This window comes from Adiantum capillus-veneris, chromosome 6, assembly GCF_014529385.1.
Source record: "Adiantum capillus-veneris isolate H3 chromosome 6, ASM1452938v2, whole genome shotgun sequence".
Taxonomy (NCBI): Eukaryota; Viridiplantae; Streptophyta; class Polypodiopsida; order Polypodiales; family Pteridaceae; genus Adiantum; species Adiantum capillus-veneris.
In genome coordinates, this window is record NC_140936.1 from 109,678,199 (window position 1) to 109,701,777 (window position 23,579).

The window sequence follows — 23,579 nt, forward strand, 5'->3', positions numbered from 1 at the left end:
CCTAAAGCTTCTTTAGCGACCATGGCTAGTACTAAAAAAAGAAAGCCTTGTAAGAAACGTACCACTCGCTCCAAGAAAAGTAAGAAAACGTGGCGTTGGATTTCTAAACGACTATTGGAATCCCAAGGCTACTACCAAGGAAATGATCAAATCTGGGTGCCAAAACGTAGATTGTGTTCTTACTTGTCACCTGACCCATGTGAGCTCAATCCTGTAGCTCCAAAACAAATTAACGACCGTGGAAAGAAAAAAATCATAGAACGCTACACACCCGCTCCAAAGCTAGTTTGGGTACCAAAGAAAGAACGATTTGTTCCACCTAGCTTAGGAAGGGGAGAGTCCCATGAAGCTTCTAGCTCCTCATGTAATGCATCCATAGAGGTAAAAGATTCTCCACAGCCTCCACCTACAATAGTGGACCTCCATAAAGCTACAAAGGAATCCACACCTCCCAGTGTTCAAGAATCACCTAATGAACCACTTCAAGTTCGATCCTGGGAGAGTACCTTACCACCCTTACAACTCGACGAGGCACCTAAGGTAATAGAGAACTACTGGCAAAAATCCCCACCTATCACCAACTGGAACAATTGGTTTCAAAGGTTGACAAGCTCATTTCAAACGGTATGATCTACCCAAGGAAGGGGGAAGTGTTTGCTGACAGTCATCATTCACTCATTTCCCTCTGAACATTCCTCCCTGACCTCTCAATCTCCCAATCTTAGGGAATGTATATATAAAGCCTTATACTCACAAAAAAGAAAAATAATAAAGAGCAAGAGAAATTAGCAAACGAGTATGCACAATAAAAGTCAAAACATTGACCCAGACCTACACATTCACATCCGGTACACTAAAATAGAAACTTATGCCATAAAACACCTTTGATCCTCATCACTCGAGTGATGGAGGGTAGGTAGAATTAGTACGATAGGAGCGTTTCTGTTTTAGAGTTGAGTGATTAGCAAAGTTCATTTTTCCCACTGATGTGCCTCCTAGAGGTATTCTTTGTGTTTCCTACTGTGTACAGGAGCGTGTTGCTGTTGTTAGGATTTGGACCTTCATGGAATCTTTATCTCGCCTCACTCTTCAAAATCAAGCGCGACCATCAACACAAACAGGTGTTTCTTGTCCATTAGCATTGCCCCTTATCTTTTTTGCATCTATGATTGTCTGCTTTGATTATGATTGGTAGCATAATATCCATCGCATTTGTTTAGTACCAAACATTTAATTCAATGTAATTTTTTGTCATAATCACTTGTCTAGGTTTAAAAATCAAGCAAGTTCCACTAAGCTAGTTTGACCAAGTTAGGTGTTAGATATCTTCTCTTAATACCATGGGGAATGCCTTCCAATTAATCAATGGTTACTTAGGTTCTTAATCCGATTTAGGTAGCATTGTGTGAAATGTACTAGGGATTTCTAGTGGGCTTGACCCTATTGACCTTTATCTTAAGTATTATAAAGGGAGTTTACTAGTGTGATGAGCCTAGGGAGGTGTATCAATGTTATATGACCCCCCAAAGTTACAAAATTAAAATGCTGAAAATGAACAAACAAAAAATCAAAGTGCCACAATGTAAAATCTTAAGCTGGAAGAGAAATCTCAGCTTGATTGGGTACTTCACTCACATGTATCGCCTATGGTACTAGAGCCCTAGAGGTTCCCAGTGTGGGCGCTTTTCCTTGAGAAGCAAAAAACCCAAGGCAAACAAAATAAGCACACACATCAAAATTGAATCACTGTGAAAAGACTTTGGGGGCTCAAAGAAAAAGTAATAAGTCAGGCAATGATTTCATGAGAAGTTCCTTTTATCGTAGCTTAACTACAAGGTCTTCTAGGTATAGCCTCTAGTCAGCCCTCAAACATGAAATACTTGGCTCTCGCGATTAAACAACTCAATTGACCAGAGAAAATTAAGAAGCTTACCCATGGTATTAATAGTTGATCTCTAGTGCCTTTCGACCGTTAATTTAGCGACCCTAGACATGTTTAAGTTTTTACCTTTACATCTGTTTATGCATTTGATTATATTGCAATTTAATGTTTATTGCTGACAAATTGTTTAAAATTCTGTTACCAATCAATTTGTCCGCCTAAAACTGCATATGCTTTTTAATCGCTTATGAGAATGCAATTACTGTGCCAATGTTGTTTGATTTTGTAGTGCCTGAAGAAGGCTAAGGACATTCATCTCAAATGCTCTTCCACCTCGACGAACGAGCTTCAACTCAATAGCTTCCGAGGATGGAATCTACATGAGGAAGGGGGGCATGTTAACCCTCACGACTCACAGACACCCTATTACCTACGACAGATGTTCTAACCTACGGCGGACATTGTATTATTTATTTGGTAGAGTCAGGTACCGGGCTTGTCGGTCCAATAGGAAAAGGGTAAGAGTGATCCCCGATGAGAGGCGCACTCTAACTGGAACATTCAAGGGATTAGTTGGCTAAGCATGGGCGCCCAAGTGTGAATGGGGCGAGCTCATATAAAAGTCAACTAAACCTAAAATTCACTCATTCTCTCATTTGTGCAATAGAAGAGTGCTCTTGCTCCATCTTCTTCTTCTTCTTCATCATCTCTTTGTGTGTGTGTGTGTGAGAGAGAGAGAGAGAGAGTGAGAGAGGGAGAGAGAGGGAGTGTGTGGGCGATTGAGCATTACGAAGGCACGACGGCGGTGAAGTGGTTGAGCGCGGCGTAGCGGCGTCTCCTTCTTCTTCGCGGCGAGGAATCCTCCACGAAGCAAGCGTAGAGCGGTGAGTGACACACCATCTCCTTCTTTGAGCTTACTAGTTTAGGCTTGTTGTGTGCTTGGAGCCATCTGTGGCTCGCACACGGTGTATCGGCAAGTTCCTTGTATTGACACGTGCGACATACACGCACATTTCATCACAAAGTTGCTTAGGCACCCATATTGGGTCTGGAGGAGGATACAATTTAGCATATATAACCTCCCCAGATGGGTGAACATAATTTAGGCACTCAAAAATTCTATGGGCATTCTGTGAATATCGTTTGAGCCGCTTTTCAATCTCCAATTTTTGCCTCCTTATCTACCTGGCTTTGCAGACTCCCCTTTTTAAAACTTTTTGTCATTGCATGGCTGCATTTACATCAGGCAAGGAGATTAATGCCAGTTTCTCTTCCTCTTCAAAGAAACATTGATACGAAGTGACGAAGTTCAGAGATTGGTAGAAAATTATAATGGACTGCTGCTCAACGTTATATTAGATAGACATTTTCACAAGGAAAATAAAAAAAGCTACAATGTCATCCACAAGAGGCATTAGTTTTTCAAAATGGCATAGCCATAAGAGTGAACGGCACAAGTGTGGGAATACTAAGTAAAGGCCAAACAACTGAATAGTGAAAATTGCCTGGTTACAATACAGAATCTAAGGAAAGGTCATTGGCATAGTTTTTTGCAAGCTCTTGAGCGGGTGGATTTCTTTGCACCTTTGGTGCTTTCAGCTTTGTCCTCCATTTTCTTTGGGGAGCCACAGTCATTGCTTGCAGTTTCTTTAGGTACCACTTTAAGGCCTAATTTTCTCTTTGCCTTAGCCTTTCCCAAAAAACCCTCTAGAGGGTTGTTATCACCAACTTCCTGCAGGTCCTCTATGATGTTAGTCTTCAAAGATTCCCCTGAGGCACAGACACTAGCACTAGCCATTGTCTGATGAGAATTTTTTACTATTTCAATTGCAACAGGCATGTTATCACCAGCTTCTTGTGGGTCCTCTATGTTGTTAGTCTTCATTGTTTCCCCTGAGGCACTGGCACTAGCACTAGCCATTGTTTGTTGAGAAGTTTTTACTGTGTAAGTTTTGTAGCAGGCATGTTATCACCAACTTCTTGTGGGTCCTCTATGTTGTTAGCCTTCAATGTTTCCCCTGAGGTACTGGCACTAGCACTAGCCATTGTCTATTGAGAATCTTTTACTGTGTCAATTGTAGTAGGCATGGTAGTCGACGGGTTCTTAGTTGCAGCCTTTCCCTTACCTTATTGTCATGCACACTACCCACATCATGCAGGGGCTTTGAGAGGCTTGCAACAAATAAATCTTTGATTACACCCTTTAAAAGCATGTCATGATGCTACATAGTATGTTTGCTATGCTAACTATGTGTGCAGCTAGGCCAGTATGCTAATTAACTTTCACGTGTAAATTAGCTAGAATAATCATATATGCTAACTAGAATATCAAGTATGCTAACAAGCATACCAGGTATGCTAAGTAGTAAACCTTATAATCTTTAAGCAATTCATGTCCCCACAAGCTTCTATGTGCTTGCTAGAGGACAACATATGCTAACTAGAATATCCAACATACTTAATAGCATATTAAGTATGCTAATTATCATATCCAATATGCTAACTAGCATACCTAGTATGCTAACTAGAAAAACTTAAAATCTCTAAGCTAATCCAACATGCTCCAAAATTCTTACTAGCATATAAATATTGGTAACTAGCATATCAAACATGCTTAATAGCGTATCAAGTATGCTAATTAGCATGTTCAATATGCTAATTAGCATTCCAGCTAGCAATCCAATATGCTAACTAGCATACTGGATATGCTAATTAGCATTCAATATGCTAACTCCGGTATGCTAATAAGCATAACCAATATGCTTAATAGAATATTGGATATGCTAATAAGCATAACCAATATGCTTACTAGAATATTGGATATGCTAATTAGCATCCACTCATCTAACTAGAATATCTAGTGTGCTAGTTAGCATTTTGAATACACTAATCAAGTAGGCCTACTAGCATATCCAGTATGCTAACTAGTATATTGGATATGCTAATTAGCATATCTTGTATGTTAACTAGCATAGTGGATATGCTGATTATCATATCCTACATGCTAACTATCATTCTAGCTTGCAATCCGGTACGCTAATAAGCATATCCAATATGCTAACTAGAATACCTAGTATGCTAACTAGAAAACCTTATAATCTCTAAGCTAATCCAATATGCTCCAAAATGCTTACTAGCATATAAATATTGGTAATTAGCATATTCAACATGCTTAATAGCATATCAAGTATGCTAAATAGCATATTCAGTATGCTAACTAGCATATCCATATGCTAATTAGCATATCTTGTATGCTAATTAGCATTCCAACTATCAATCCAATATGCTAACTAGCATACTAGATATGTTAATTAGCATTCAATATGCTAACTCAGGTATGCTAATAAGCATACCCAATATGCTTACTAGCATACTGGATATGCTAATTAGCATCCACTCATCTAAATAGCATATCCACTATGCTAGTTAGCATACTAGATACACTAATCAAGTAGGCCTACTAGCATATCCTGTATGCTAACTAGTATACTATATATGTTAATTCGCATATCCAATATGCTAACTAGCATATACAGTATGATAACTAGCATACCTGGCATGCTGATTAGCATATTCATTATGCTAAGTATCGCACCTTTTATTCCCAATATGATCAAGCTTCTTTTGCAGGAGGAAGCAGCGCCGGTGGTCCGAAGGAAACATGTAGCAACAAAACAGAGAAGGTGATAGTTATGATCACAAGGGAGCTTGACCATTGCAAGGAATGGTTGGACCTCAAGGAGCAGAGCACAGTCAATACACATGTTTATTCCGATGTTGTCTTGCACCTCTCAATCCTTCATAAAACTAGCAAGGGCTAGATTAGTTAGGGCAGACTGGAGAAACGAGCCCTGTAGCTTGGACTGCATGTGCATCAGACGTTCAAGTTGGATTTCAGAGTTCTGCACCTTAGATTTTGCAATGTCCACCTCAACCTACAAAACCAAGACAAAAAGAGCATGGTAAGTACATAAGATAGTTGAGCACATGTACCAAACATAAAGTGTAGAGATGAAACTTACGGACACTTATCAGTTTACAGGTTATGTCTATGTCACTATCTATGGGGTCATCTTCACCAGGAGGAAACCCCATAGCCTCTATGGTGTCTTTTGTTGTCTTTGTTCTGATTTCAAGCTCCATCTTTCATCGGGCATCCACATCATTGCTTGATAGTAGAGCCTGCAACTCTATCTCAGCTGCTTGTAACCTTTGTCTCATGGCCGTGACAATAGGATTGACCTTCGCATTTTTTTCATTCAAAACCCTAGAAAGTTCCAAGGCCTCTTGCACATTGTTTAGATTTTGCTTATCATATTGTAGCTATGTTTTCATATGAAGGACAATTGCCTTCATGCACTGCCATTCCTCCAGCCCACAAAATGAAGAAGCTTCCATCTCTTGTCAACTATCTTGATGAGGCAAAAGTGTGGCCTTGGTAGATTTGGTAGTACTCTTTCCTGCCAATGCCATGTTTGTTACCATATACATGTGGTAGTGATGTGTGTTAACACACTAGGACCGTCGGGGCATTTTTTCCCTCTTTAGGAGGTTTTTCCCCCGTGCATTGTATATACGCCCATCACTCTAGGGCTATCTATCTTTCCATTGCACACTAAGTAACACACTCTCTATTGTGTGCCTTGAGCTTCCTTCATCTTCTCCAAGCTGTGTGTGTTTCTCTGCAACCCTAATTCCAACAATTGGTATCAGAGCAGGTCACGTCCTCCTGGGCTTAGCCGCCAGCTGCTCTAGCACACGCTTGCTCACTTTCTCCGATTTCAATGAGCTTTAGCGAGCGTTCGCAGGCCGACAAAAATTTTGGGAGGGCTCGAAGAGCTTGATCTGTTCAGAATTTTGATTTGGGCTCATTTCGGCCTCCGTTTCCACTACAGGCAGTACTACATAGGCTATTTCATCATTTTGTGCAGAATTTCTGTTAGTTCCGTTTTCTGCATGGTGCCTTATAGTCTTCTACGGTTTGTGCTATATACCACATGTTGTTCCTGCTCCATTTCTCTTATTTTCGGGCAGTTTTCACATCAGGTGCAACATTTACCATGGCTGACAACAACAACACAGATGTGTTCAAGATGTTTGCTGCTGAGGACAGGTTGGATGGGGACAACTACCCTATGTGGGCTTATATGATGCAACATGTTCTTGTGTCAAAGGGTGTTTGGAACATTGTGCAGGGTGTCTGGAACATTGTGCAGGGCATTGATGTAGGTCCTGGTTCTGAGGATGTAGGCGATGTTGAGGATGTTGTAGGTCTTGTTGCAAGGATTGCAACTGTTAGAGTTGTTTTGCCTACGACAGAACAAGCTCATTGGGATGTTAAGGATGCGCAGGCTCATGCATTGATTGCGTTGTCTATGAAGCGCACCATTGTTCCTCACATCCGTTCAGCAAAATCTGCAAAACAGGCTTGGGATATTCTAGCAGGTCTTTATGCAAGCTGCAATGAGGCTAAAATTGCTTTGCTGCGTAAAGAGCTAGAGTCGAAGATTATGCATGAGGAAGATGATATGGACACTTTACTTGCTAGTGTCAAGGATATCAATGAGCAACTTATTTCTATAGGTGAAGTTATTTCAGACAGTTCCCTTGTGCAGACTGTTCTTGATGCCTTACCAGATTCTTACCAGACTTTTTCTAGTACTTGGAGGCTTATGACCCAAGGAAATCCACAAGTTGTCAAGTTTGATGCAGTATGCACATTGCTGTTGCAAGAGTCACTGTCCAAAAGAAACAAGACTAGACAGCGTGCAAGTGAACAGGCTTTTATTGCTTCTCAAAGAAAGGGTGGTAACAGCAATGCAGCCACTTCTTATGGTTCTGCTGCAAGTGGAAAAAATTATGTTCCTAATGCTTCTGCTGGCAGCAAATCGTCTGGAAATTTTGGTGAGAAGGGCAAAAAGAAGATGCGTTGCCATTATTGTAAAGCCAATGATCACTTGATCAAGTCGTGTCCTAAGTTGAAGGCCAAAGAGGCTAAGAAGAAAGAGGGTGGTTCCACTACAAATGCAGCCATTGTTGAGTCTTATGTGAAAGGATACTGTGTTGCTAATGTTGATGCAGAATGGGCTTTTAGCGCAGAGTGCACTTACAATCCTGCTGTCCATGATGCATGCTTGTCAGTTGCTGCAGATTCTCATGTGTGGTATTTCGACAGTGGTGCTACAAAGCACATTACCTCACATCGTGAATTGTTTACCTCTCTTGAGTTTGTCCCTCATGGGAATTCAGTCACTTGTGCCAACACGCCTCTTATCTAGTTCAGGGAGTTGGAAAGATTGTGCTCATTGCTGCTAATGGCAGTTCCTTCACATTTGTTGATGCACTTTATGTACCTAGGATCAAGAAGAATCTCTTGTCTGTATCTGCACTTGTTAGACTTGGACTTGTAGTCAAATTTGTGGATGACAGATGTACAGTTCATGATCTCAGTTTTGGTGATGAAATTGTTGCATCTGGCCTTTTGTGCCGTGGGCTATATAAGCTCACTTTGTATGAGAAGTGCAAATGCTATTGCAGATTCAAGGGCTATTTCAGATGAAAAACTTTGGCATGCACGTTTTGGTCATCTGAATTTTTCCAGTTTGCTGCGTTTGCAAAAATCTGATATGGTTGCTTCTTTGCCGCCTCTTGAAGCACTTGTCAAACATGTTTGTGAAGGCTGTATTTTGGGTAAGATGTAGAGTTCTAATTTCCAAAGGATGGTTTAGTTTGGGCCACATGTTGGTTGCAGCTTGTGCATAGTGATGTTTGTGGGCCCATGCAAACTCCGTCCTTGGGCAAATACCTATACTTTGTGACTTTCATTGATGATTACTCCAGGCATGCATGGGTATTTCCGCTTAAAGCGAAGTCCGAAGTTTTTATGTGCTTCAAACAAATTTTTGGATATGGCTAAAAATGTCTTGAAATGTACTATGGGCACCCTCCGTTCCGATTGAGGGGGGGATTATATGTCTCATGAATTTAGTGCATTTCTGGCTAGTCGTGGGATAAAACACCAATGTACAGTGCCTTATACACGTCAGCAAAATGGTGTTGCTGAGAGGAAAAACAGGTCACTCATGGAAATGGCACGATGTATGGTCAATAGTCAAGCTTTGCCGCATTCTTTTTGGCTTCAGGCCATTATGTGTGCCACTTATGTACTTAACAGGTGTCCTACGAAAGCTTTGTAGTCGATTACTCCATATGAAGCATGGCATGATAGAAAACCTTCTATTGAGCACATGCGTGTTTTTGGCTGTTTGGCATATGCTTTGGTGCCACAAGTGCAGCGCAGAAAATTGGATGATAAGGCTGTCAAATGTATTTTTGTTGGTTATAGTGCTGAAAGCAAAGGTTACACGTTGTATCATCCGCAAAAAAAACGTATTCTAGTTTCTCGGGATGTAGTGTTTGTGGAAGATTCTGTTCAGCCCTTGCTGTCATGTACTAGAGATAGTAATGTAAGCTCACAGGACATTTATGACACTTTGTTGCCTCTTTTCAGTGGTGGAAATACGAATGTAATTTCCAATGAGGAAAATGTAGAGCCTATGGGGGTTTCTGAAAATGTTTTAGATCAGCCTATTACTGATGCAGATGTACATGATGTACTTGATGAGGAAAGGGTTGAAAATGAGTAGGCTAGAGGTATGCCAAAATGGCTGGTGCACACTTTGCGTTACAGTAAATTGGATGCACCTTTGTCTAGTCGTACTTGCTTAGGCTCTCGCCATGCAAATTGTTATGCTTTGGCTGTGTCTAGCTTACATGATGTTGAGGGGCCTCTGACTTTTGATGAAGCACAAAATTCAGAAAATTGGATGGCTGCCATGAAATCACAATATGATGCACTTATAGAAAATGACACATGGACTTTATGTGATTTGCCTTCTGGCAAAAAGGCCATTGGTACAAAGTGGGTTTACAAGTTGAAACACAAGCCGGATGGTGAGATCGATCGCCATAAAGCTCGACTTGTTACAAAGGGTTATGCACAACAAAAAGGCATAGATTATGAAGAGACTTTTGCTCCCACTTGTTGTATGACTACTGTGCGTTTTCTATGTGCATTGGCAGCTCATTTTGGTTGGGATGTACATCAATCAGACATTGTTACTGCTTTCTTGAATGGTGACATATTTGAGGAAGTTTATGTAACGTAGCCTCCCGGTTTTGTCATAAAAGGACAAGAGGACAAAGTGTGCAAATGTAACAAGGCTTTGTATGGGTTGAAGCAATCTCCTCGTGCTTGGTATGAGAAAGCTGACACTCATTTGGTCAAACAAGGCTTTCATAATAGTCCAACAGAAAGCACATCGTATGTAAAGCGTGAGGGTGATGTACTTCTCATTGTGGTTCTTTATGTTGATGATTTGCTGATCACTAGACCAAATGAGAGACACATTGCTGAATTTAAGGCTGATTTGAATGCTACTTTCAAGATGAAAGATTTGGGGCTGTTGCATCATTACTTGGGTATACAGTTTAAGCAGTGTGATGGTGGTATTGCCTTGTGTCAAAAAAGTTACATAGAGACATTGCTATGTAAGTTTGAACTTCACGATTGCAAACCTATTGCCACTCCCATGGAAACAGGTTTGAAGTTGAGTCTACATGATGCTGGCGATCCTGCTGATGTCACTCTTTACCAAACTGCTGTTGGTTGCCTCATTTATGTATGCAACACAAGGCCGGATATTCAGTTTGCAGTCTCACAGGTCAGCAGATTTATGCATAGCCCAGGGTCTAAGCATTGGCAGACTGTCAAGAGGATTTTCCGTTACCTTAGTGGCACTTTACATCTTGGCTTGTTTTATCCCAAGGGGGGATCATTGCCGCCAGACTTACATGCTTTTTCGGACTCAGATTGGGCTGGTTGTTTTGACACGCGAGTGTCCACAAGTGGTTTTTGTTGCATGCTTGGCAGTTCATGTATATCATGGTTAAGCAAGAAGCAACCTACTGTGGCCACTTTGAGTTCTGAGGCTGAGTACAGGGCAGTCTTAAATTGTAGTAACTACCATGGTAATTACTGACATGTGACTGATCCACTATTCAGCTTTCCAAAAGACAATTCCTGCCCTACTGCGATTGTCTTTTGCCTTCCACATCCTTCCCTCCTTTCTTGAATTTTGGTATAACTCCAAAAGTTTTGAAAAAAAATCCATCGCTTGATTCTGAATTGGTGTTGAGGAACCCATCTGGGTTTTTGGTTGTGGCCCAAATCCTAAACCCTAAACCCATCTGTCTGTTTGTTGAGTCGGCCAATGTTCCTCATGATAGTACTCCTCTAGAGTCACTAGCTCTTCTAATATTGCTAGCTTTATACCATACTTAATGCTTGTCGAGTGCTTGACACCCCTATAATTGTAATTCCAAGGGTGCCCAGCCAAAGAAATTCCAGTGCCTCACTGGGAAAATCCACCATCTGATTAACTACTCAGCTAATTTGCATTTATATATCCGCATATTATAAATTGTACGTATATTACGGATTTATACACTGTATATCCGTATTACACACGTATATTCAATAAAAAAAGATTTCGATCGAAGTATATTTCGATCAAAATATAGTTCGATCGAAATATATTGGTACTTATAAAAAAAGGGCACCATGGTAGTTCGAATGAACTGCTGCAATTGTGATTGCTAGAGAGATAGAGACAGAGTTGCTGGAGCTTTAGAGAGAGGAGTAGACAGCGAGCACAACGTATCCGCAGCGAGCCACAGAGCATGTAATTTTTCTTATAGTTTTTTTTTTTGCAGTTAATTTGCTAACACTGTTTTTGTGGAGCTTTGCTCGCACCTCAGTGTTAGTTTGTTTTTTTTTTTTATACTAGTGTGTTGTTGTGGAGCTTTGCTTACACCTCAGTGTTAGTCTGCAGGTTTAGACACCCATCCTTGTCTGTGTTGATCCTCGTGACACAATGCAAAGGGGGGTTAGACTTTAGACGCTTCGTCCTTGACTGTTGCTAACCTCCATGTGGCACTTCAGGGAGTAGCTTAGGTTGTACAATTAGACTTTCCATCCCTGGTTGTTGCTAACCATCGAGTGGACTACAAGGAGGAGTTAACTATCATGCATCTTTTCTTCCTAGTTATTGCTGACCATTGCGTCGCACTATTGAAAGATTGGATTTGATAAAATAGATTCCTTGTCTCTGGTTGTTGCTGACCACCATGTCGCACTGCAGGGAGGGGTTTAGGGTTGTCAAATCCATCATCCTTGGTTGTTGTTGACCATCACGCTGCACTACAAGGAGATTGGATTTAATAGATTCTTCATCTCTAATTGTTGTTGACCACCATGTCGCACTACAGGGAGGGGTTTAGGATTTTAAATCCATCTTCCTTGGTTACTGCTGACCATCGCATCGCACTACAAGGAGATTGGGTTTAATAAATTTCTCATCTCTGGTTGTTGCTGACTACCGTGTCACACTGCAGAAAGGGGTTTAGGGTTGTCAAATCCATCATCCTTGGTTGATACTGACCATCGTGTTGCACTACAAGAAGATTGGATTCAATAGATTCCTTGTCTTTGGTTGCTGCTGACCATCGTGTCGCACTCCAGGGAGAGGTTTAGGATTTTTAAATCCATCATTCTTGGTTGCTGCTGACCATCACGTCGCACTGCAAGGAGATTGGATTCAATAGTTTCCTCATCTCTGGTTGTTGCTGACCACCGTGTTGCACTGCAGAGAGAGGTTTCATGTTTTTAAATCCATCGTTCTTGGTTGTTACTGACCATCACATCGCATTGTAAGGAGATTGGATTTGATGAATTATTTGCCTCTGGTTGCAGCTAATTTGCAAACTCAAACAGAACTAGTTACTAAATACACATCTAAGATCAAACTCTAATACCATTTACATTACTTTATTCATCAACGTTTTCAATTTCTTTAAACTATAAATACCAAAAATAAATTTTTCTCAAGTGTGAGCTTTCACTTTACACCTGAATCATGATAAATAAATCGCTTAATCTATCTCAATAACTTCCAAGTGTGAGTAAACTGACCTATCTAAATTACCTCCAAGTGTGAGTGTAACTCTACACATGGCAAGCAATCAAAATTCACTCTACTATGTAAATATCTTCTAGGTGTGAGAATACCTCTACATAAAGAGAGAGATTATTATTTAATCTACCTAAATTGTCTGTAGTGTGAGTATTACTTTACACATGACAGACAATCATTAGATAAATCTAACATAAGTTACTTCCAGATGTGAACATAGTTCAAAACACAACAAGTGACTCTTAACTTAAACTTTTTAACTAAAGTTACTTCTAAGTGTGAACATAGTTCAACACAAAGAAAATAATTGCTAACTTTAAATACCTTGAATCACCTCCAAGCGTGAGTTTCCTCTACACAAGGCAAGTAATCATTAACTATCTTACTTAACTTACCTCTCAGTGTAAGATATACTTCACACAGAGCAGATAACTCAAAACTCCAAAGCCTAAAAGAAAATAAAAATCCAAGCTCTAAATTTTCACTAGAAAAAATATGGCTAAATTTAAACTAGCATTTTTATATTTTTCTTCGTGTTGGAAAGCTCGCCTATAGGTGAGATGAGGGAGAGAGATCAATGGAATGAGCAAAACAGTCCGTTTCATCGTATATAAATAGATTTATTTTGATTTAATTAATATTTCAATCAAACTAATAATTAGATCGAATTAATATTTTGATCGAAAAGCTGAGAAATTATATGATACAGTGTTTTTGCTAATGTGGCATCTTATAATACGGTTGAATAAATATAGGTGTCATATAATACGCCCGTTTAAGGAGTATTATATGTACACCGTATAACATAAAATGCAACTTATCTACCTAGTATCCTTCCACTGAACCCGCTTCCTTTTTCCCTTCTTCGGTGCTGGTGCCTCAGAAGTTCCAGTGCCGACATTGTCCTTCTGGATACGGTTGTAAATGGCCTCCTAGTCAAGCTGATCCCGCCTGTAGTGGACATCTCCAATTCATAAGGCATGTGTGGATTGTAGGTTTTTGTGTCGGGATCATACAGCGTGAGTCTACCCTTTGTCAGACGGGGTCTGGCCAGTTTATGACAATGTGAGGCTGTGTGGATCCATACCTCCAAAAGAGGCTGATTTTTTTTAATCCCGGATTCAAAGAGAATCTCAGCCATTTATCTGTACTATGGCCCCAGTCCTGGTTTAGCTGTAATATCCTTTTTAGGGATCTTAGAGGATTCCACAGTAAGTTGAAGCAACTGATTTGTGATCATGGTGAGACCTCTGAGCTGGATCTTCCATTGTCTCATACAGAGCTTGACCCTTTGCATTTCTCCTTGCAATTCCAAAACATCATTTAGTTGGAGAGCATCATTGATAAGTGTTTGTTAGGTTCTCCATTGTACAGTGGCTCGCTCATACCAATCATGAGTATAGCTTGCTTAACAAGTAATGCATACAGGAGAATTGGTGAATCAGACACAAATTCCAGGAAATTAAGTACAACCTGATTCTCCTGCTGTGTCATCTTTTGAGTCACACGGACTAACTGAAAGAGTTTCCAGAGAGCAATTGCATGTTCCCCTACTGTCATTTGAGTTTGAGGTCCTTTACTGCTGCTCGAAGTCTGATCTTTAATGATTGCTTGTACCCTCTATTCCAAAACTCCTCTGCCAATTTGCATCTGAAGTAGAACTTCTTTCAATTGATTCCTCACTTCCTTCATGCATTTATATGAAGGCATGTTTTCCAGCAATAGATCCAATTCAAGGGCTAAAGAGTGTTTGTCTGCAGTAGATTATCGTTGCCAGTGTGGATTGACTATCATGTCATCAGAAGTTAGTGCCCACTCAAGTACCCTTTCCAACAATTGGATGTTGTTGGGATGCACAGATAATTGGCATAACTCTTGATCATGGAAAGCAACTGATTTCCAATGCTGAATCATTTTTTTAGCACAGACATATTATAGCCTTTGAAAGAAATCCAGATCAGAAAGAAGAACATCATCATCTAGATACATCATCGTAATAGGAGCTTTCTGATGTCTTAGTTTCTTGTTCAGTGCGATGAGATGTAATAAATGTTGCCCATCATCCTTGGAGGTTTCAGTCACAATTTTGGCTTTTCCTTTCACATCTAAACTGTCCTGTGATTGGTGTACTGGAGATCCGCTAGCATTGTGCTGCTACCCATTGCTTGGTTGCTGATCATCAGTTTGTTGGTCCTTTGGCCGCTGGTCTGGCTGGTCATCATTGGTGGACTAACTACCTCCTGTGGCAGCTGAACCACAAGCACTAGAGCCTGCAAAGTAGGTGGAGAAGGAGTAGTCTAATCATCATCATCAGTTTTGTCTGTCGGGCCATCCTCCCCTTCCTCATCCTGCCCTTCTTCTTTCCTAGAATATTCTTCAAGATCATTCTGTTTATCAATATAATCCAAGATAGCTTGATTTGCTAAAGCACTGTTATATTAAGAAAGCTTATCTTTCAAATCACTCTGTATAGTTTCCATGAGTGCCTTCATATTATCCATATTGAAAGTTACATTGCCCTTTCGATTCAAAATATCAGCCAAGCTATTATATATATATTTCTCTGTTAAAGAGGCTTTTAAGGTAGCATGGCTAGTCAGCAGTGTGTTGAATTCCACCCTCTTCATTCTCAGCATAGTCTCAAATCTATTAGCAACTCTCTTAGCCTCTGCCTTGTCTTTATTTATTCGCATGTTATCTATTTCAAGCTTTGACAACCTTTCTTCCAATGTCTGAATTGTCCTCGCTGACTGATTTTCAATAATACTATGCTGCAAAGATTATGTCCCTATATCCTGTTTCAACTTCTGAACTTGCTGCTCACTGATCCTCAGTTCTTCTTTTAACTTGTTCACTTCAGCAGTGGGGATGGACGGTGAGGCATCCATCATTTGTCCCAAAGCATTGATAATTGTATTCCAGGATGACTGGATAAGCACTGAGCAACCATCCAATACTGACGCTGGGTCAAAGAAAACTGGCTCGTAAATCATAAATATGGTAATGTGGTAAAGTCAGGTTTCTAAAGAATTAATTGTCCTATGAGGGGGTGATTCTGTAGCTGTTGTAATCTAAAGTCAATTCGCTGAAAGGGATAAGAACTTTGCTGGCTGGACTCGCAAGTTCTGGACCTTTTCCTTTATCACTATGAACTGGTAATTTCTCAGCACTAGTTCTTTCTGGCTGGTCTTTTTCAGCAATGGTGTTTGTTGGATTCTTCTTTGCTTGCTGGCTGGTCCCAGCAGTAATCCGTGCTGGAGCTTGTTCTTCACGTGTTGCTAAAGTCTGAGCTACTGAAGTCTAGCCAGCCAAAAATTTTGCAGTAGACAAAGGCTTAACCTGAATTTCTAATTGCTTTAAGAAAGTGCTTCTTTTGGCCAATGTAGCCTTCGGTTTCTTTGAACTGCTAGCTTCCACCTGCGTGGCCTTCCTCTTCTATCCAGTAAGAGCTATCTGAGTGCCTGGAGATTCTTCATCTGAAGATAACTCAACATCGTTGGACGCTGGAATGGGCTTCTGAATCCAAGCTCGTACCTGACAATGAGCATCTGGAGACGTTGCCCAGTACAGAAACTGCCAGACATATCAAGCTTTGAAAACACTCTGAGATTTTAACTTGGCAATCTATTGAAGCACATTATGAGACAAAACAAGTTGATCGGAGCTGTAGCATCTAATCTTTTGGAAAGCAACATAGAAAATAGCTTCTCTGAGACATATGTAGGGTTATTTTTCAAATAACAGCTTCAACCACAAATCGTTAAGCAGCGGGGATGTCCAGGCCCCCTCCGGAACCCCTTGTGCACTGGCCTTCTGCTTTTTCTTGGCTGCTTCGTTTTCTTTGAGAGCTGAACTTATTTGTTCTGCAGTTGTAATGGTCGGCTTCGGTTCATTTGGAATTTTGAAAGCATAAGCAATGTCGTCAGATGTTGCTGACACTTTCCTACCATACACTACATCACTGCCATCATCGGTATTGAAGGAATCAAGAACCTGCTTGATGATAGCCGTATCAAAATCTATTCTTGTGGCTTGCACTACCACATGCAAGTCCCATAGTTGTAGCAATGCTTCCGCTTGCTCAGTAAACACATACCGTTGTATCTTACTATGGGGAATGAGTGGTAGAGAAGCTTTAATAGAAGTGATAAGTACCAAAGTTTTGTCTATGGTATCTTAGATGTTCTTCGACATTTTTCTTCTACCCATACACTGTGAAGACAATAAATCTGTAGAGGAAGAAGACTTACTTGGAGAGTCAAATCTGTAGCCAGGTGTGGCTAGTAAGGATAGACAGCAATCGACAGATGCTTTAGACGAAGAAGTTTGTGGTTGTAGTGAAGAAGCCTTAGAGCTTGGCGATGGTGAATGTGTAACAACAGGCAGGCATTGCGTAGGAGATTTATGAGGAAAAATGCCTACTCGCCTTACTATTATACACGTTCGTGCCATAAAAGCTCCACTACTTACCATTACTAGAGTTTTGTGCACTACTGCTGATGTGGCATACATGCATTGGCTAATACTCCCCATAATCCTTATAATGATTATTACCGACAGTCCCACTGGCCCTTTTCCCCATAAAACTTGATAGTGGCTCTGACACTTTACTGATTCTACTACTGACATGTTTTTGTCGTGCTGAGTTTTTTGACCCCTCAACTGGCTTTGGTACTGGTTGTACATGAAAAAGGTTTAGAATAGCTGACTCTGAATTTTCCTTGCCATCAGTTCCCAGAATGCCAGTATCTTCTTCTCTGGAAGTCTCCTTTTCATTCAAATAATATATCTTGATCTTGGCCCCATTGTTAACACCTCGCAGGAGTAATCGAGATAAATCTTTCAATCTTACTGTGTCATTTGCAAACACCCAATCGACTCATATGGACCAGCCCAAGCTATCTTTAAGTCTGGTTTCTTAGGACCCAGTTTAGATTGTTAGTAGAACCAAGTTTCCCTTCTAGAATTCTCTGACTTTGATTCGCCTATCATACCAATGTTTCCTTCTTTGCTGAACATTCCTATTCCAGCATAGCAGGCTGCCTTAACTCATCCAACTGTGCTAATCCTCCAAGTCTATTTTTCAGATTATGTTTGAAATCCAATCCATACTCTACTGCCATACTGAGACTGGGAATCACGAATTCCATAGGCACTACAGCTTCAGTACCATACACCATTCTGAACGGTGTTAGTCTAGTAGTGACCTTATAAGTTGTCCTGTAGGCCCATAGAGCAATCTGGAGCTTCATATCCCACTGGTGTGGCTCCTTCTACACAATTTTAGTAAGAATGGTCTTTATGGTTTTATTACTGCTTTCTGCTTGCCCATTGCACCTGGGATTTCCTGATCATCTGGGAGAAACTAGTTAGGCCCGCCTCCTTTCCTTTTGGTTGACTCCTCTGCATAGTCCCAAGATGGACCTTCAAGTTCTAAATCATCATTCAATACTTCAGTAACTTCTTCAGAGTGCCCTTCTTCAGCAACCACTGGTAGACTAGAGTCTCAAAATTCTTCCTTGGAGTTAACTGGTCTCTCTGGCCGTCCATCAAGCTGAACTGGTCATTCTCCAGGATCAGTTCAATGAACTAATCTAGAAATTGCTTCTTTTGCTTTGCAGCCTGATCTTTATCCAATAATACTGCGTTTAGATCTATCTCGACTAGTGGAAAAATATTCATTGCTATCAGCATCTTCTCAATTTTCTTCACCCCATACTTCTATCAAAGCTCTTTTGGTCGCAACGCCTTTCTCCAATTCCTAGTGCTGTTTGTCTAATCTGAATTCTTCTACTGGTGCCTTGTATTGTCAGAGTCTGATTGTTGGCATAGTCCTGAATAGCCTGTGTCATTTGCAACCATGGACCCCCCAGTAGCATCCCATATGTGCCTTGCACATCTAGTACTTGGAAGTTGGTCTTGAAATTTTCGTTGCCCACCCTTATCTGCATACTCTATATCATCCCAATTGCCTGCACAAATCGATGATCCACCATTCAAACTTTGAAAGGTGTTGGTTTCATGTTTGTGATACCCATTCTTTGTTGAAGGTGTGCCCCCAGGATATCTACTCCTGCTCCTCCATCCAGTATGACACCAGAGAGTGGCTTCCACTGTTCCCTAACCTTGTAGTCTACTTGGATCATCGGCACTTCATCATCTCTGACAACAGCCAAGTCAATTGCTATGGCTTTCGCTTCAGCCTTCCTTTGTTGTCTCATGAATTTTGCTACTTCAGGCAAAGTTTTTCTAATGTCATCTAGTTCAACTGTCAGTTTCTGAATTCTGTCACAAATCTTGACATGAATTTCTTCTCTCTCTTTATCAGAGTTATTCTCAGAACTTGAAGAATTGAGACTATCTGCAGAGTGCTATTCCTCTGTTCTGGTATCTATGGTGCCTCTTTTAGTGTTTCTTGTTCTAGTTGTATCTGATTTAACGTTCCCTAGTTCCTCCACTAGTCCTTGAATTGCAGCCAACATAGTCTCAGGAATGGCAGACCGTGACTGATCTGGTTGTGCTTTCTCAAAAGACCGAGCTGGTATCTTCTGAATGATCGGGCATCATAACTTTCTCGTTGTGTTGGCAGCTTTTTGGCTAAATCTTCTGTGATCTTAGTCGTAAGTTCTCTCTACTCCTGCCATTCATCGACTACCTTTTCTTTACCCTTTGCCTTCCACACCTCTCTCTGCTGAGCCCATTTGCTACATTCAGAACTAACTAGTTTTTTCCGCTTACCTGGAAATTCCTCAATGACTACCCCTTTGTTGCATATAACTGCTCGTATAGGAACTAGATGTGGGGCTTTCGCCTCAGTAGCTGCAGTGGTAGGTGTTTCTGGACACTGAGTTGCAAAATGCCCATACTTGCCACAAATATAACAGTGAAGGCTTTGATAATGAAAATTACCACGATAATGAAAATTACCATGACCCCGTCCCCGGCCAGTACCTCCCTGGTACCTGCCACGCCCAGTACCAGTACCACTGATACCTGATTTCTCCTCTTGGGGTACACTGGTTGTCTCCACTCTGGCTGGTTCAGCATTGGTAAATTCCACTACAGACAAATATTTTCCCTTCTTGAAGTGATGAATGCGAATGCCACAACTGTTTCATAAATGACCATATGCTTTGCAATAAGTACATTGTGGACACTCATTGGAAACATGATCTTTTGATTTGCACCTTGAACACCAGGTTTCCATTCTTCTAGCTGGGTGTCTGGTTTGGCTGATTTCAACAATCTGTCGCGCCATCTCATCAATCCTTCTGGACCAAGACCCTTTCTTGGCCTTGTCTTTGCTCTTTTCATTTGAGCTGCTTTCAAAGCTATTAGAGGTCTTACTAGAATCAAAATTCTCAGTGGAAGAATTGGTACTATTGGACCTCCTCTTCTTGTGACTACTCTCCTTCTTATCCTGTTGTTCAAGCTTCAATGCTCTCTACACCAAATCATTAAATTTATTTGTTGGTGCAGGCACCTCCTATTCTCTCATCTTCTTATTGCGGAACCCATTTAGAAACCATGCGTGTAACCTCTTTTTTGATGGGGGTTCTTGTAACTGCTTGGTTAACTCCTTGATTTTTTCAACATAACTTCTTACTGAAAATATCCCTTGTTTAATCGTATCTAGCTCACAGAGGATGTCCATTAGGGAAAATTTGGACTCACAAAGGGGCCTTATAAGGAGTTTGACTTCCTCTCTCATGTCCAAAACGGGCATGCGGTAAATTTTTTGCAAATCAACTCTAAACTTGGCAGAGATTTGGCAATTAGAATCTCCTCTTCAAGCTCTTTCTAATGATATATAGCACACCTCGAGATTCCTCATATTTTGAAAGATTCTATTTTTTATTCTCTAGATTCTAGACGGAGTTGTCACATCACAAGATCTTTCAAAATATGAGGAATCTCATGGCGTGCTATATAACAATAGAAAGAGTTTGAAGAGTAGATTCTAACTGTCAAATCTCCACCAAGTTTAGAGTTGATTTACAAAAAATTTTACCGCACGCCCGTTTTGGGCATGAGAGAGGAAGTCAAAATCCTTATAAGGCCCCTTTGTGAGTCCAAATTTTCCCTAATGCTCATCTCCCCTGTTGTCTGAATATTCCAGTCTGAAATCCTTGAGAAATGTGTTGTATGATTTGAGTTGGAAAGCTGGGTAATGGTAGTACCATTTCCTTGTTGCATCCTTTGGTGTTTGGGGGAAGTATTTGTCCCAGTCATCTTCATCAATATTCTTCAACTCAGCATACTGTTCAAAATCTTGGATATGAACATCTGGATCATCTTTCTTCCTACTTTGAACATTGGGAAAAAGTTTTTCAATGAAGAGGTATAATCATGCCGGTCAGCATCGTCTCTGCCTCTTCTAACCTTATGAACCTGACTCCGTCTTCAAGACTTATTGTAGTGTTCTGTATCAACATCCCAATCAATTTCTTCTTTGGTCTTAGTTTCTATCTTTTCTCTGGATTTTCTACTGGAGCTGTGACGACTACCCTTGCTGCCTTTGGCCCTAATCCCTATGTGTGGTGCAAGAACTTCCGGGCATGCATTCTTCTTGCTCAGCCCTTCTCCTTCTGGACTGAGTGGAGTGCTAAGAGTCCTTGGCGTCATTAGCATGACAGTGCTCCTCCGGAGCCTCAGTCTTAGTCACCAGGTCCTTCTTAGTATCAGAGTCTCTTTCTGATTCCTCAAGAACAGGGTCGACACGGTGTGACGATTTACGACCACGACTGGTTTTAGATGCCATCACTACACTAAAAAACTCTGACTGGGAGATAAGATTTTTCTGGTCAAAGAGCAAACAACTCTAACCACCATGATTGACAAAATGGAATTGGAGCTGATCTCTTCAGATAACTGATTCCAGTGTTAGAATTTAAAGCTACTGGCAGGTCGTCACTTCAGTTAGTGAAACTGGAATAGAGAACTGAGACTGGACTGAAATAGTTAACTAAACTAAAATAGTACAGTGAGATGAGAGACATACTGAATGATTGGAAAGTATTTGTAGATTCAGATTAATGGTTCAAGGACAATCAGTACAATGTGTAATAAGCTTGGGCTCAAATGATTACAGTAGTGATGATTACAGAGTGAAGCAGTGAAAGACTCGTAACTTGAGAATACTTGGAAAACTACAGCCGAAAGATAAACATCTAAGCCAAGAACTAAGAAGTACAAGAGACAAGAACCCCAATTACAAAGTAATGGGTCCTGTTTATAGCTTCCAGGAGTTATTGTAGTAACTATTACGGTAATTAATAACGTGTGACTAATCCACTGTTCAGCTTTCCAAGAGACAGCTTCTGCCTGCTGGGACTGTCTTGGCCTTCTACACTTTGCAAATGTAGAGGAAATTTACATATTGTTCGGGGCCTTCTAGTATACGTTGTAGTGCAGTTTCATCATCAACTCATACATTTTGGTGCGGATTGTACTGCATTTGATGCGGTACTGACTAAAATCCTTTGTTTTTTTGAACAAATTGAACCACTTGACATCAATGACCTGCTCCCACCTAACCATTTTGGGATCTAAATCTATGGAAAGGCCATAAGCATCATTGAACTCTTCCAAAATTGTACAGAAGTTTTTTTTGCATGGGGAGCATGACCTTCAAAGCTTTCCATTGGCCTGCACACATGAAAGGAAAATGTGCTGAATTGTATTGTATCCAGCAAAGGAAAATGTGCTCAACTTCATTGCATGGAAATGTGCTCAGATGTATTGGTCAAATGTGCATGAAAATGTGTTCAATTGTATTGCTCAAATGTATTGCATGGAAATGTGCTCAAGTGTATTGCATGAAGCTTCTTGTGGTAGAAGTGAAAACACACAAAACCCGCACGAGAGAGAGAGAGAGAGAGAGAGAGAGAGAGAGAGAGAGAGAGAGAGAGAGAGAGAGAGAGAGAGAGAGAGAGAGAGTACTCGAGTCATGCTTCTCCACCTTGACTTCCTGCCTGAAATGGGAAATTGGGGAACCTTGAGATGAAGATAGCTTTGCCCTTTTGTAGGGAGATGGAGAAGCTGAAGCGGTTCTGCATTTTTTGCATATAGGATGGGCAGTCGGCTCTTTGGAGCTCTTTTCTTCGAACTCCGAACTCCCTTCCTACGGCTTAGCAGCTACTTCTTGCTACTGAGGAGAACACAAATGCCTTCCATGCGTCTCCTTGCTTGCAAGCTCCATGCTACTCTAGCCCTTTCGCTTCATCACTTCCCCACTCTCTCCTCTTCCAACGCCCATTGGTGCCAACAAACAGCTTCAAACACTAAATTAAATAGGCCACCACTTTTGACTATTCTATTGTACTTTTTACTTGAGAAGGTTTTAAATATGATTACTAATATAGTGACTTACATGCTTAAACTTATGCTAACTTGGTATTCTTTTTCACACATGTGAACTAGCATAAAAAGAGTAGCACGTTAACATACTTCTACCCCTTTGTAATGTTCTGTTTTCAGTCCCATAGGTCACATCTGACCTTTGTGGATGATAATTAAATGTCATAAAATCTAATATCTAACCAACCCAGATTATTTTCTTATATTAAATTGATCATTTAATGTTGGAGAATAAATATGAACCATAGTTAGAATATAGACATGTGCTTATGGATCTATCTCAACACCATAGTTAGAATATAGAC

General features: G+C 40.6%; 1 pseudogene; it reads right to left on the reverse strand.

Annotated features, from left to right (window-relative positions):
* Positions 1-5,673: 5,673 nt before the first annotated feature.
* LOC147456071 (uncharacterized) lies at positions 5,674-23,173 on the reverse strand (annotated as a pseudogene).
* Positions 23,174-23,579: the final 406 nt, after the last annotated feature.